Raw genomic sequence first — 14,464 nt, forward strand, 5'->3', positions numbered from 1 at the left:
CTGTAGCGGCTACAAAAAAAAAAAAACTGTATTTCTGTGTAATTATAGTTGAAGTGGAACTCTGTGCACTCTGCTTTTCTGTTTGCATGATGTGTACCTCTCTAGAAGCGCGTGACTTGAGGTCTTTTTTACTGCTAACCGGCCTTTGCAGACTATAGTTCATGCTTGGTATCACAAGGATTTCTAAATCGCCAACACTTCACGAGATTGCGAACAGTCATTTACGAAAAGTCCTTAAAACACAGTTCTCTGCCGACTGACTGGAAAATGGCATCGGTTGCTCAATCTGGCCCGCGCAACGTTATCAATAACTACCGCCCCATTTCACTCACTTCTGTGTGCTGCAAAATTCTTGAACACGTTTTATATACCGCCATTGTTAAGCATATAGATAGCAATTCTTTACTGAACTCAAACCAGCACGGATTTAGACATGAACTATCGTGCGTCACACAACTGGTAGAGTTCACACATGTTTTAGCAGCAGCACTGGACGATAACTCTTCGGTTGATTGTATTTTCCTCGACTTTCAGAAGGCGTTCGACACCGTTTCGCACTACTTATTACTGCAAAAACTGTCCAGCTTTGACATTAATCCCCAAGTTATTGCATGGGTTGCTGTATATTTACGTGAGAGGCGACAATGCGCAGTTGTAAACGGCGAACAGTCTGCAATAACTGATGTTACGTCAGGGGTGCCTCAGGGATCAGTACTGGGACCACTTCTTTTCTTACTTTATATCAATGAGATTAACGAAAACGTACAATATCATATTAGGCTATTTGCAGATGACTGCATATTATACCGCAAAATTCCCTCTGAAACTGACTGATCTGTGATCCAAAACGACTTATGTGCGATACACGCATGGTGTGAGCGATGGGAAATGAAACTGACGCGTAAGAAAAAGAAAACGGTGTGCATGAGGTTCACCAGAAAAAAAAAAAGTCCAGGTGAATTCGAATACACAATAAACTGCTCACCGGTAAAAATGGTGTGCGAATACAAATACCTAGGCGTTTACTTTTGCCCCTCTTTATCATGGCGTCGGCATGTGGATTATACCGTAGGTAAAGCTTGTCGGAGTTTGGGATTTTTGCGACGAAATGCACGTGCATTTCCGCAGCAAACCCGGGAGTTATTATATAAAACATACGTAAGATCAGTGCTGGAATACGCGTGCTGCGTGTGGGACCCTTCAACAGCATCAAACAAAGAAAGATTAGAAAAAGTTCAGTCCATGGCGGCAAGATATGTGCTTAATATACCCATGTATGACAGACAGTTTAGTTCAACGGAATCTAAGGCGATATTAAAATGGAAGTCTCTGCAGCATGCGAAGAGCGTCATTTCGACTGAAGCTATTACACAGCATATATCATTTTCATACGCGAGTTCCCCGTGACGTATACATTAACCGGCCTCACTACACATCAGCACGCAAAGATCACGAACACAATTAAGATAAGAAATGCAATACATCGTCCTTCAGCAACTCTTTTTTTCCCAGAACTATCAGTCAGTGGAATCGACTTCCTTCCACAATTGTAGGAATTTCGTCTAATGACGCATTCTTTTCTGCAATAAAAATGATTGAATCTTTTGACCACTGAGCCTTAAAAGAAATCATGCGTACGCCTGGTAATCACCATGATCTATACTGTATCCCATTTGTAAACTGTGTTGTTTTCTTTTAGTGCTTCCTTTGCATCTTGTGCTGTACTATATATTTACCACTGCCGCGCTTTGTTGTAATTACTGTTCGCATTGCCATTAACTATTATCACTGTGCTTTCTGTTTATTTTAGATTGTTTTCCCAATGTATACGACATTTTTGATGTAGCTGTGTACGTTTGTGTCGGCGTAGAATAATCTACATTTTCATTTGCACCTGCAACTTTCATGCTTGTTCTTCTTCTGTACCCCCCCCCCCCCACTCTACGTAATGCCTGTATGGGCGCTATGGGTATTAAATAAATAAAATAAAATAATAATTGTGTCTCAAAAATTCTGCATTCACACCTCCATACCGACACGTGCATGCACTTACTTATTAAAAATATAAAACAGCGCTTTTTTAAACACAAGACGAAGGAAAGAAGAGACGTATGTGTCCCTCCATTCCTTCGTCTTGTGTTTAAAAAAGCGCTGCTTTATATTTTTACCATGGAACCTCACCAACTCGCCCAATTTGCGTGTCTTGCTCACTTATTAGTCTGCATACAAGCCTTGGAAATTGAAATGCTTGTTTATATCGTGCAGACATACGTACAAGCATTTGATGCTGTGCTAACACAACGGAATAGGCTGCCCTCTGAGGACGCGCGCAGGACGTTCGCACACTAGCGAACACGGTGTGGCTAGCAGACGACGCAGGGAGCCATAATCAGCTGCTAAAGTTACGTCCATCGTGTGATTCACAATGCGCACTTAAGTTTAATAATTATCTTGCCAGTCTCAGTGGTTGGCTCGTGTCACTGGGACGCTGTCGCTTCGCGGTGCGCCGTCGTCGCTCCACTATTTTGCTCGAGTGGCTGGTGTCACTACAGCAAGAGTACGGAGCGCGACGTGGGCTGGGGCGTCCACCGCTGCCACCAAGGCGATTTCCTTAAACAAAAAATATTACGGCGCCCGTGGAGCACTTAATAAAAAAAGAGAGAGAAGGACAACAGCGAGGTTCGAACCAACGTCCTCGCAGATCCGAGCACGACACGTACTAGCCCGCTGCGCCACTAGAGCCGATCGGTTCGGTGCGTCTAATCTCACGCTGGACGTAACTTTAAGATTTGTTATTCTTACGTCCAGACGTAACTGCAACGGCTCCTATAGTTACGTCTAGACGTAACGCGCTAGACACTCCGTTCTTCCTTTCCATCAAGAACCACTACTATTACAGACATTCACAAATCGCATACACATGGCCTTTATCTCACGCTCGTTATCATTGCTTATAGATTTGGCGGCGGTCCACTGAACACGGGGACATCGCAGAAACAAAAGCGGCAACGACTTGCACACGAATCACTTTCTACAACACTCTACACAACGTGACCACGTTCCACGGTAACACCACGGCCAGAGGCGGTTCTCGCGCACACAGTTCACGCTCAAAACCAACACCAGTAGTGCCGTCTCTGCCAACACCCACCACACCACGCAGAAATAAACGGCGGCCTGAACGCTACTCTGCCGCCACCTACCTATACACTTCAAGCCAAGTCAAGCCGGTTTTAAGCGGCTATATGGGTGAACCGAACGCTTTACCCCACCTACCGTCTCCTGTCACCCGCGCGCAGGAGACGCGGCCTTCTGCATGTAGCAGATACGAAACGAATAGGAATTAATTGTTTTAATAGCGTAACGTGGATGGCTGTTCTCTCTGACATACAAAATGCACATTTCCAACATGAAAGTTGTCAGGTAGAGACGACTTATCACAAAATTTTTTTCCCTCCTTTAATTAAACGTGCCCGTTCTACTTTGTCGCTGTGACTGCAACGATTACATCATTTAAGACATATAATTCTTGCGATTTTTCAGTGTGTCAAAAGGCAGCGTACATTATTGGGTCGTCGTATTGTCTTCGGCAACTCTGTTCCAGTTGACTCAGTGTTCCATATTCTCAGTAAAAGTTAACCAGATTTATCTTGATACGTCATGCGACGCGACAGGCATCTTTATTTCTGCCCTCTTTTGTTTTAAACGAAATAAAAGGGACAGTTACACACTAGACTTTCATTCATAATGATAATTCGGTTACACTACCAATGACATATATTTGAAGCCGAAGACGCGTGCACAGAGCGCATCGCTGTGCCCGTCGCTGTACGGACCATCGGCTCCTGCAGACTTGCGAGCCATTTATTCTCAGTCCGTGCCGGGCGTATATATGTACGCAGTAAAGTGATACTGATAACAAGCATTATCGCTCCAACTGCGCGGCGGGTCGCATTGGATCCGTCAAGACGGCGACAGCAGTGGTGTTGCCGCAAAGTGGGCCACCGGGGTTTATCTCGTTCGCGCACTCGGATTAGATATCGGGCTCGCACCCATTTCTTGTCACTGCGCACAAGGACGTGCGTCTTGCAAATGAACCCTCCCAAGGAAACCACTGAGCTGGAAATGCAGTAGCAGCATCCCAGTTTAACCAGCGTTTGACGAGCTTTTGCCGCACAGATGTTTGGAAGCTATGGCCGCCACAATAACGAAAATTGGAAGAAAAAAAAAACTTTGTAATCCGGCCGTGAGGTCACACCTTGGGTCACACTGACATATCGTTTAAGCGCGAAATTCGAAAGATGAAAAAAACATTGACTTCCATTTTCTCTTCTTATTATGAACGCACGTTCACGAAATGAACGGATATAGTTCTTAAATAAATACTCGCCAGTTCAGACTGATTTAATATTCTTCTATAGTGTTCCATAAGGACTCAAGGCAGTCGATGCTAATTCAAAGAGCTGCCCTACCCCTACAACCCAAATGTTGCTGTCGGACATTAATAGCATGAAAGAATGAATTAATGAATGAAGCTCCATGTAGCTGGCCAGGATGGCGAAACGCCTACAATAATATATTTGTAGTTTGACTACAGGGTAACAGAATGGATTTTGGGATAGGGGAAACGCAGTTGAAAAGAACTGCAAAAATTAGGTGGTAAGATCACACAAAGAAGTTCTCAATAGTGTAATATATTTACGAACCAAGGACTCTGGAGCGGGCTCTCGGATTTCAAAAGTCAGGCTTTCAGAGCAAAGGTAATGTTGCGTGACTGCTGACCTGCAATAGGCACATCCTTTCGATGTGGCCACATCAAACCAGACTGTGAAAACCAGAACGGAACTATGACGTTGTGTATTATTAACTATTATCCGAAATACCTGGCTGGAACCGGGCCTTTTGAAGCGTATGGATGTCGGTACAATATTGACAGGAACTGCGGGCCCATTTCGCTCTCATTTCACAAAGGATTCGTCGGTCTATTCCGTCTCTCCTTTTGACAGTTCATTCACCTTTTAAAGCCCTGGCTTAGGTTGCACTGTGTCAGCGCTCTGTCGTTGCGAAGCAATCTTTTTTACTGCGTCGATAGCGTTTGGCTGGGCATCGCGTTTGCGAACAGGCTAATATTTTTTTCAGATCACGCACAGTGCTATAAATTTTTTCTTCAAAAGTTCGTTTACAACACAACTAAACGCAAACAAGAAATCAGCTATAGATGAACCTTGTTCATATTGCGAGGAGAACTTAGAGCACGGCTGCATAACTCAAACAATGCGGGCCGAAACAAACTTTTTTGAGGCTTACGCAGATCACTATTAAAAAAAAAAGAATTCGGCAGATCCCACGCATTGTGGGAATCAATTTCATGCGAAGCAGTGAGTGATTAGCAGCCCATGCCGGATTTTTTTAGTTTGTGCCAAGCGTTACAAGGTGGATCGACGTCGTTGCGTAAAGTGAGTATCATCATCATCATCATCAGCCTGTCTACGCCCACTGCAGGGCAAAGGCCTCTCCCATGTTCCGCCAATCAACCCGGTCCTGTGCTTTCTGCTGCCACGTAATACCTGCAAACTTGTTAATCTCATCTACACACCTAATTGTCTGTCTCCCCCTCACGCGTTTGCCATCTCTTGGAATCCAGTCAGTTACCCTCAATGACCACCGGTTATCCTGCCGACGTGCTACGTGCCCGGCCCATATCCATTTCTTCTTCTTGATTTCAACTATATAGTTGTGAGAAGTGAGTATAGTTGTGTGCATATCGTGGGATTACCGTGCACGTCGACTACGCTGGAGTGCAAAGCGTAGCTCATGGTTCGCCGTAACATTGTCACTCACGTTACAGCACAGACGTCACTTTCTTCGCCACGAAGTGAAAGTTACGGTGCGGTGATCTTCGTATTATTAAGCAAGCGGTTGTCGGAGTATTCGAGCAACGCTTATCACATTGTTATGTGTTGTATATCAAGAACGCAGGATCAGAGGGCGGAAGAGAAACTTTATTGAGCTGCTCGTAGTTACAGAGCCTCGAGCAGACTTTCCCGATGGAGGCGGGGTCCTCGAGGAGGAGGAGGGCCGTCCCGTCGCTCTCTTGTTTACAATACATGGCGAGAGCGGCGTCCCGGGGAAACGTGACTCTACATGTATTTAGTTCACGGCGGCTGCAATAGTACATAATTCACAGCCGCGCACAGATGTAAACACGGAGAGGCCAACGTTGTTAAACACGCACACTTTGCCGTTGCTTATATGTGTGTGGCTTTTTAGTTCCCGACATCTCCCTCCCCCCTAAGACTAAAGGTGTCGTAATTCAGACGTTCAGGAAAACGTCTCGTGCGCGTACTACGCCTGAGAACGTTCCCGTTACCACTGTCTGTGTTGGGAGGTGATTCCGAGGGCTCCGCGTCTGCACGCGACGGCGTCAAGCCTGGAGCTGACGGCGCCGTGCCGACGGTCTGCGCTTCGTTTCCATTACCCGTCTGTGGGCAGCTTATATCGTCCCCGTGAAATGGGATATCGCCTGGCGCACTGCGGCTGCGCAAATTGTCTACGTGGCAGAACCTTACCTGCCCCGAAACAAACACTAGGTATGTCATGGCGGACCTTCTGTGGACTATCTTTCCGGGAAACCACTTAACGGTTTCACCTCGAACGCTTCTTACGTAAACGAGATCCCCTTTTTCAAACTGTCTTGAGCGACCTCGGTGTTTGTCCGCGCTCTCCTATATGTGCGTTGTTTTTTCGTTCATTTTTCGTGCAAGGTCTGGTTTCAGCATTGAGAGCCGCGTGCGCAGTTTCCTTCTCAAGAACAATTCAGCTGGCGTCTGCCCTGTGAATGTATTGGGAGTGGTTCTGTACCCAAACACGAAGTTATCCACTTGTTGTTGTAGTGTTGTTTGCTGGTTTTTCTTTTGGTCACTTACTCCCTGCAGCAGAAGCGACTTCTTCAGCGTTTGTACTGCTCTTTCTGCCGCCCCATTTGATTGTGGGTGGTAAGGAGGAGTTAGCGTTTGTTTCACACCGTTTGCTTTTAGAAAGTCCTCAAATTCTTGGGCTCTGAACTGAGGGCCATTGTCTGTAACAATTTCGTGTAGCCATCCATATGCAGCAAACATAGATCTCACTACTTCGATTGTGTTTTGCGCTGTTGTGGAGTTCATGATTTTTTTACCTCTAGCCACTTCGAATGGGAGTCCACAGCAAGGAGAAATGATTTGCCATTTTTCTCTGCAAAATCTAAGTGTACTCTCTCCCACGCATTCTCACACCATCTCCACGGTTGCAATGGAGTGGGCTGACCGAACGAAGCAACACTCTCGCAAATATCACACTTTCTAGTGATTTCCTCAATACTGCGATCAATAGCAGGCCACCAGACCATTGATCTAGCGATTGCCTTCATCTTAGTGATACCGATGTGCTGTTCGTGCAGCAATCCAAGAACGTCACTTTGAAGTGAAGCGGGAATCACAACTCTGTTATTCCACACTAAACAACCCCTGTGCACACTCATTTCTATCTTCCTCACAAAGTACGGCTTTAGCTCGTCAGAAACTTTGTTTGGCCAACCGCTCCATGTGAATTCACGTACAACGCGGAGTACTTCATCTCTGGCTGTCTCTAGCTCAACCTCTTTAACTGTGACAGGAAGGTCTTGTATCGATGCAAAATAAAAAATGCTTTCAGACTCTTCAGTAGTTTCAGGCAGGGGGAGCCTCGACAAACCATCAGCATTGCCAATCGTAAATCCTGCCTTATACGTGACCTGGTAACGGTAATTTGACAGTACGTGTAACCAACGGTGCACTCGCGCAGCAGCCACAGAGCTTGCTGGACGCTTAGGGTCAAAAAGAGCAGTCAGTGGCTTGTGATCCGTGAAAATTTCGAACTTGCGACCATACAAGTACTTGTGAAATTTCTTGATTCCAAAAATAATGGCAAGTCCCTCTTTCTCGATTTGCGCGTAATTGCGCTCAGTTTGGGTCATTGATCGAGACGCAAAGGCAACAGGTTTTTTGACCATCAACCACATGAGACAGCACTGCCCCTAAGCCGTACGCAGACGCATCACATGTCAGACGCAAATCTTTTCTGACATCATAAATCTGCAATAGCTGGTTATTACACAGCAATTCTCTGCATTCTCTGAAACACTTGTCACACTGACTTGACCATTTCCATGCACTTTCTTTGCGTAGCAAGTTGTGTAATGGCTCAAGTAGAGTTGCCAGATTTGGCATGAACTTCCCATAGAAGTTAACGAGGCCAAGAAATGCTTTGAGCTGTGTAACATCCTTTGGCTGTGGAGCATGCATGATAGCTTCCACCTTGTCTGGTGCTGGGTGCAACCCATTCTTGTCAATTACGTGTCCCAGATAGCGCACTTTACTTTGAAAGAACGAGCATTTTTCTGCATTAACGCGGATTCTATGATCCTGTAGCTTCTTAAGCACTCTTTCGGTTCTTTCGTAGCACTCTTGCTTATCTTTTCCTGAAATAAGTACATCATCTATGTAGCATGCAGTGCCAGGAATTCCTCGTAAAATCTGGTCCATTACTGCTTGGAACATCGCAGGAGCGCTTGCTACTCCGTGCGGCAGTCTTTTAAATCTAAAAAGACCCAAATGAGTGTTCACTGTCAATAGCTCTTGGGCGCGTTCATCAAGTTGAAGTTGCAGGTAAGCCTTAGAGAGATCTAGAACGGTGAAATTTGTGCCTCCTACTACAGATGCAAAGATGTCCTCCGGTAAAGGCAGTGGGTATTGATCCACCTCTATACGCGGATTTGCAGTAATTCTGTAGTCCCCACATACCCTAACAGAATTGTCTTTCTTTGGCACTATCACAAGAGGGGTCGCCCATTCACTGTGCTTGACTCGATATATGATGTCAGCTCTCTCAAGGTCATGCAATTCTTTTTCAACTTGCTCCAACACGGCGTATGGAACTGGTCTAGCCTTACAAAAAAGGGGTGACACATTCTCTTTCAGAACAATGCTCCCATTGAAGCCCTTGATTGTACCGTATCCTTTTGCAAACACTTCATGGTACTTTTTCAAAAGAGAATTTTCTGTCTGAATGTTGTACACAGGTACGACTTCTGACCAATCTAACCTTATTTTCGACAACCAGTTACGCCCCAAAAGTGTTGGCATCCTCAAGCCCACTTCATGCTTGACTATTACAAGCGGCAGCTCATGGCGCTGTGTGCCATAGCTCACATCAACTTGCGCGGAACCCTTCACATTTACAGGTGTTCCGTTGTATGTGACCAAGCGCACATCAGTTGCGGACCACTCAGCATCGGGAAAACGTTTTTCGAATTCGCTTTCCGACCTTAGAGACACTGCTGATCCTGTATCAAGTTCCATTGGAACCTCTTTGCCATTTATGTGTAGCTTTACTACTAAAGGAGATGTCTGACCATCTCTCTGGTTATGCCCTATTGACAACAGTTTCGCTTCTGTTGTGCTTTGGTCAATGCAATGCGTTTGTTTAGTTCGACACATTTTAGGAACATGGCCCTTTTTCGAACATTTGAAACCCTGACTCTGCAAAAATGGACATGCCCTAGCAAAATGCTCATCACCACACCTGAAACATTTTCCTTGTCCCTCGCGAGAAAGTCCTTCTTTCCGCGGCTTCCCTGGTTTACAGGTGGCAGTCCCCATTGTGGACGCTGTTTTGCTTTTGCTCATTGGCTTCCTTTTAGGCGTCGGCTTGTTCTGCCAGTTGACGTCCGCAGGAGCTGGGAGAATTTCTTTGGTGTCGTTCTTTGCGGTTTCCATGGCGGTGGCGATGTTTAGAACTCGTTCCCATGTCGCCTCCTTGTTCGGTAACGACAGCAGACGGCATCGGATGTCCTCGCTGCGAAGACCCGAGATTAGCCGATCTCGAAGACTTTCTTCAAGGAAGCTGCCGAACTCGCATGTTGCCGCTAGCTTCTTGAGCTCGACGACGAATTCTCCAATTGTTTCACTTTGGCCTTGATCCCTGCGATGGAACCTGCACCGTTCCGTGACTATGGATCTCCGTGGTGCGTAGTGCTCGCGCAGTACTTTCGTGATATCAGCATACTTGGAGTCAGCAGCAGGGCCGTACCCAGGAATTTTTTTCGGGGGGGGGGGGGGTGTTTGTGTGTAGAACGGCTGCCATTTTTTAAAGATTTATACTGGCTTATTTTCGTGAATAAATCAAGTACATCGCTTACTTGTAATAATTCGATGGTATTTTCAATTATTTGTACCCAACTAAAGAAATTGGTATGTTAACCTCAAATTCTGGTTAAAGCAAGAAATAAAAGTTTGGACAGTAGCACCACCAAAGCCGGGGACACCGCGACCAACGGCTCATGATGAAATAACACAATGTAACCGCGGTACAACAATGGTATGTATGTGTTACAAGCTGCCACTCCAGCGTCGCCAGCGCGAAGTCGGCGACGGGAATGGCAGCAGGTTAGGTCGTTCCGTACGTAAGGCAGAGACAGTAGACAGTTATAGTTTAGCGTTAGCGTGATAGCGGGGGTTAAAGGAATAGCGTTACCGTGCTGCAAACGTTCGTTGCGTAAAGCGTGTTTTAGTTCAGCGGCATAGCGTTTACGTGCCCAAACCGGGACGGTGACGCCACCTAGCGAAGGGTAAATGCGTTGACGTTTTCAACTATCTTTCTTTGTATGATTTTACCACAGAGGGTGATCAATTCATTTTGAATTTTTGGGCTCGTGTACAGCGCATTCGCCGGAGATGTTTCCATGTGAGCTCTCAAGGTGGCATCTCCACATTTTGCTCTCATCCTAAGCAGTGCGCGGAAATTTCCATCATTTTTAAATGGCAGCACTTCAGACATATTTATCGGACCAGAGTCGTCTGTGCCGCGAAGCGGTACCTCTTGCCTGCCACAGAAAAGGATTGTTTCTATTATTGGCAGCAAGTTCTTGGGGTTTTCTTCCGCCTGCTTTTTAAGGCGCGGTCAAGTTGTGTTAAGATGTCATGCTGTGAGCGGGACCGGACTGCTAAAAAGTCCTCCGATAGCGTTGTTGACATGGCGTGGTAACTGCTGGATGCGTCTCTTAAAGGCGTCCATGGCTTTCTTGTAATTGGTGAACTCCTTAGTTACAAAACAGCCCAAGCGCTGGTGCTCCCCTTTTCCTGCACACTCGCTTGCGAAGACTGCGCAATATTTGCATAATGCTCCTTGAAGCTTCTCTGAATAAACAAGCCATGGGTAACGATCTACCCAGTGAGGTTGGAACTTCAGATTTCTTTTCCCTGTGGCTGGATAATCATAGTTAGCCGGAGGGGTCCACGGATTGAGCAGCAGCTTCTCCGTCGTCTCTGGGTCATCTACATTATTGCTTTTCGAGACAAACAGCCCCAAGTCGAAAATATTCGCACTCGTCGCACAGAGGGGAGGCGAACGAAAATGTGTAGGTGCCATGCCACTCACCTTCCTTGGGTATTGCCCAATGGTAAAGGCGTCACTTTGCGTTGACTGTAGAACAAAGGTCACTTCGAGTTGCAATGCGGCCACCATCATTTCCCGGCGGCGCATGGTTGTCCTGCTTGTGTTCGTTCTCAGGTGATTCACATAAACCGGTGCGTTATCCTGAGTCGCTACAGAAGTTCCGACGCGCTTGGCTTTCCACCAATGCTGAGGAAGGTGAAGTTTTATCCTTCGAAGGAGGCGGTTCTTCTCCGTCCGCTTCATCGGTTCGAACTTTCTTGAAGTAAGACGCAAGACTGCTTTGCTTCGTTGTTGCAGAGTGTCTTTTCATTTTGCTGCCGCAATCCTGTGCACGCACACAGAAGTGGCCAGTGGCTCCAAAGAGACGTTTGCGACTGCCTCGACAGCCTGGCGTGAACGGCAGGCGATGTTTTTTTTCCTCTCTTATCCGCTTTACAGTGGCTAGAATGTAGAAGTGTGACGAACGCGCCGGCTCCCGCGTGGCGCATGTGTTTTCTGAACACCGCTACAGCTGGTGCGTATGCAGGCCCATTATTGTACTCCCGCTGCAGCAAACTGGATTAACGCTATGTATACTTAAAGACCTTTTCACAGAAGACTCCATAGGCACTCCATACTCCCCTTAATAGACGTGACCCCCCAAGAATGCACTGCCGAGACATTTGCACTCTCGTTGTACAGTCCAGAAAGGAGGTGTTGCTCCTTTCCTGTGAAAAACTCACCTTTTCACAGACGGCTTAATTAAATAGCCTTGACCCCCCAAAAATGCACTGTGTAGGCTGTGACGTCAGCCTCTGTACTCCCGCGCGCAGCCCAGCTTGGCGGCGTTTTTTTCTCTCCTGTGAAATTTGACCACTGGTGCCGGATTGTGTGCCGGCTGTCTCCTCGCTTTGTGCGCTTTGTAGGGAGGTGCATATACCTTGTGTGTATAGAAAAGGTAGACTTCCTTGCGAGTGGTTAAGGTTGTTCGAAGTTGCTCGGATATGCCAGTCTTTCAGTAGATGTATGGTGGCTAGTAGATGTCATCTTCGGTGATTCGTTTCGGTGGCGAGGACTGCAGTTTGTGAAAAGTTTATCCTGCAGCCTGCGTCCTCGGAATGCGCCGCTGAGTTGTTCCGCTTAGGGGTTTCGTTCCTTGGCAAATTTGCGCACGTCGTGTTGGCGTTGCCGTTGCTGTCGAACTGTTTACCTTCACAGAAGGAGACGCGCTTTTCGTAGGAACCCAAAGCCGACACGTGCGGTCCGCACAGACGGATAACTTCTCCAGCGGCAATGCACAAAAGGAAAGCATCTGGAATCAATAAAGGAGCTGCTACGGGGGGAAAGACGAAAAAAAAAATAGAGACTTGAAGGAACGCGAGGGCGAAGTGCAAAGCTGTACAAATAGGGAAGGTGCGCGTGAGGGGGAGGGAGCGCTGAGGTGTTCTGGTAAAAGGGTAGGTTTGAGGAAAGGAAGAAGAGGGAAGCAATCCCAGGAAAGTTGCACTGTAACTTTGGCAGCTGGTGGTCGCTGTGAAGGCGTGTAAATATTCTAGTATCACCCGAAAAGTTAAAGCATCAAAAAAATTTCGGGAGGGGTCAGAACCCCCTCAGCCCCCCCCCCCCCCCTTAGTTACGGGCCTGGTCAGCAGGACTCTTAGGCAGCAGAAGGCTTCGTAGTGTCACGTAGGCTTTTTCACCTAGGACTGTCAAGAACACTTGCGCCTTCCTCGGCTCGTCAATGTTGTTAGCGCTTGCGAAGACCTCGAATCTTTCGATGTGGACTTCGATGCTTCCAGTGTCGGGACTGAACTCAGCAAGCCTTCCAACCGGCGTCGTAACCACGCTGCGATCTCCTGATGCTGCTATCCCGTCTGCCGATGTTGCCATGATTGAACAGTCCAGTTTCACCACAGCAAGATGTTGTTAACACTTGTGATTCAATCGGAGATGCCATCTTCGTTTCCATCGGATATACCATCTGAGATCCCATCCTTGTCGCCAAAACTGTTGTATATCAAGAACGCAGGATCAGAGGGCGGAAGAGAAACTTTATTGAGCTGCTCGTAGTTACAGAGCCTCGAGCAGACTGCCCCGATGGAGGCGGGGTCCTCGAGGAGGAGGAGGGCCGTCGCTCTCTTGTTTACAATACATGGCGAGAGCGGCGTCCCGGGGAAACGTGACTCTACATGTATTTAGTTCACGGCGGCTGCAATAGTACATAATTCACAGCCGCGCACAGATGTAAACACGGAGAGGCCATGTGGTCTCTCACTATACACACTCACGTTGTTAAACACGCACACTTTGCCGTTGCTTATATGTGTGTGGCTTTTTAGTTCCCGACGTTATGAAAGCGGATAACGAACACTGTAACCACAATTGGTGTTGCCCCTACATGACACTGCTATAGGGCCGTCATGCAACACAGTTTGAAGCGGTGGAGTGGCTCTGTGGTAGAATACTTGACTTTCATGCGGAATGTCTGGTTTCGATTCCGGCTCGAGCAGGAAATTTCATTCTTTGCTTCCATTGGGATTTCTCGCTCACCGAAAATGCCGCCGGCGCCAGGTACAGGATTTTGTGCGACACGGGCTCGTTAACGCTATCGCGTTAAGATTTCCAAAGTCCCTTCTCGCTGTCCCTGATATATATATATACTGTGAATCCACATGTGGCGAATACCCGCTTACCACGGGCCGTGGAGGAGGAGGAGGAGAGGTTGAGGAAAGGAAAAGGCGCAACTTCTGCAACCCTAATTGGGAGCACGGCTCAGCGCCCGGGCCGTGGCATGCGGGTATATGCCAGGTGTTACCGGTGGAAAGGGTTTTACGACGAACGCGGTAGGCAATTCACGTTATTCATGTCATGACATGTGAATCACATGTTCATCCTCCATGTACTCGGGGCCTCCACGGCCAATTTTGGCATATGCCAAGCTAAGGAGACCACCAAGAGAGCGCCCAGACGTAGGCGGTTAGACAGATAGACAGACAGAAATGATCAAAAATTAAGA

This window comes from Rhipicephalus sanguineus, chromosome 4 (genome assembly GCF_013339695.2).
Source record: "Rhipicephalus sanguineus isolate Rsan-2018 chromosome 4, BIME_Rsan_1.4, whole genome shotgun sequence".
Classification (NCBI taxonomy): Eukaryota; Metazoa; Arthropoda; class Arachnida; order Ixodida; family Ixodidae; genus Rhipicephalus; species Rhipicephalus sanguineus.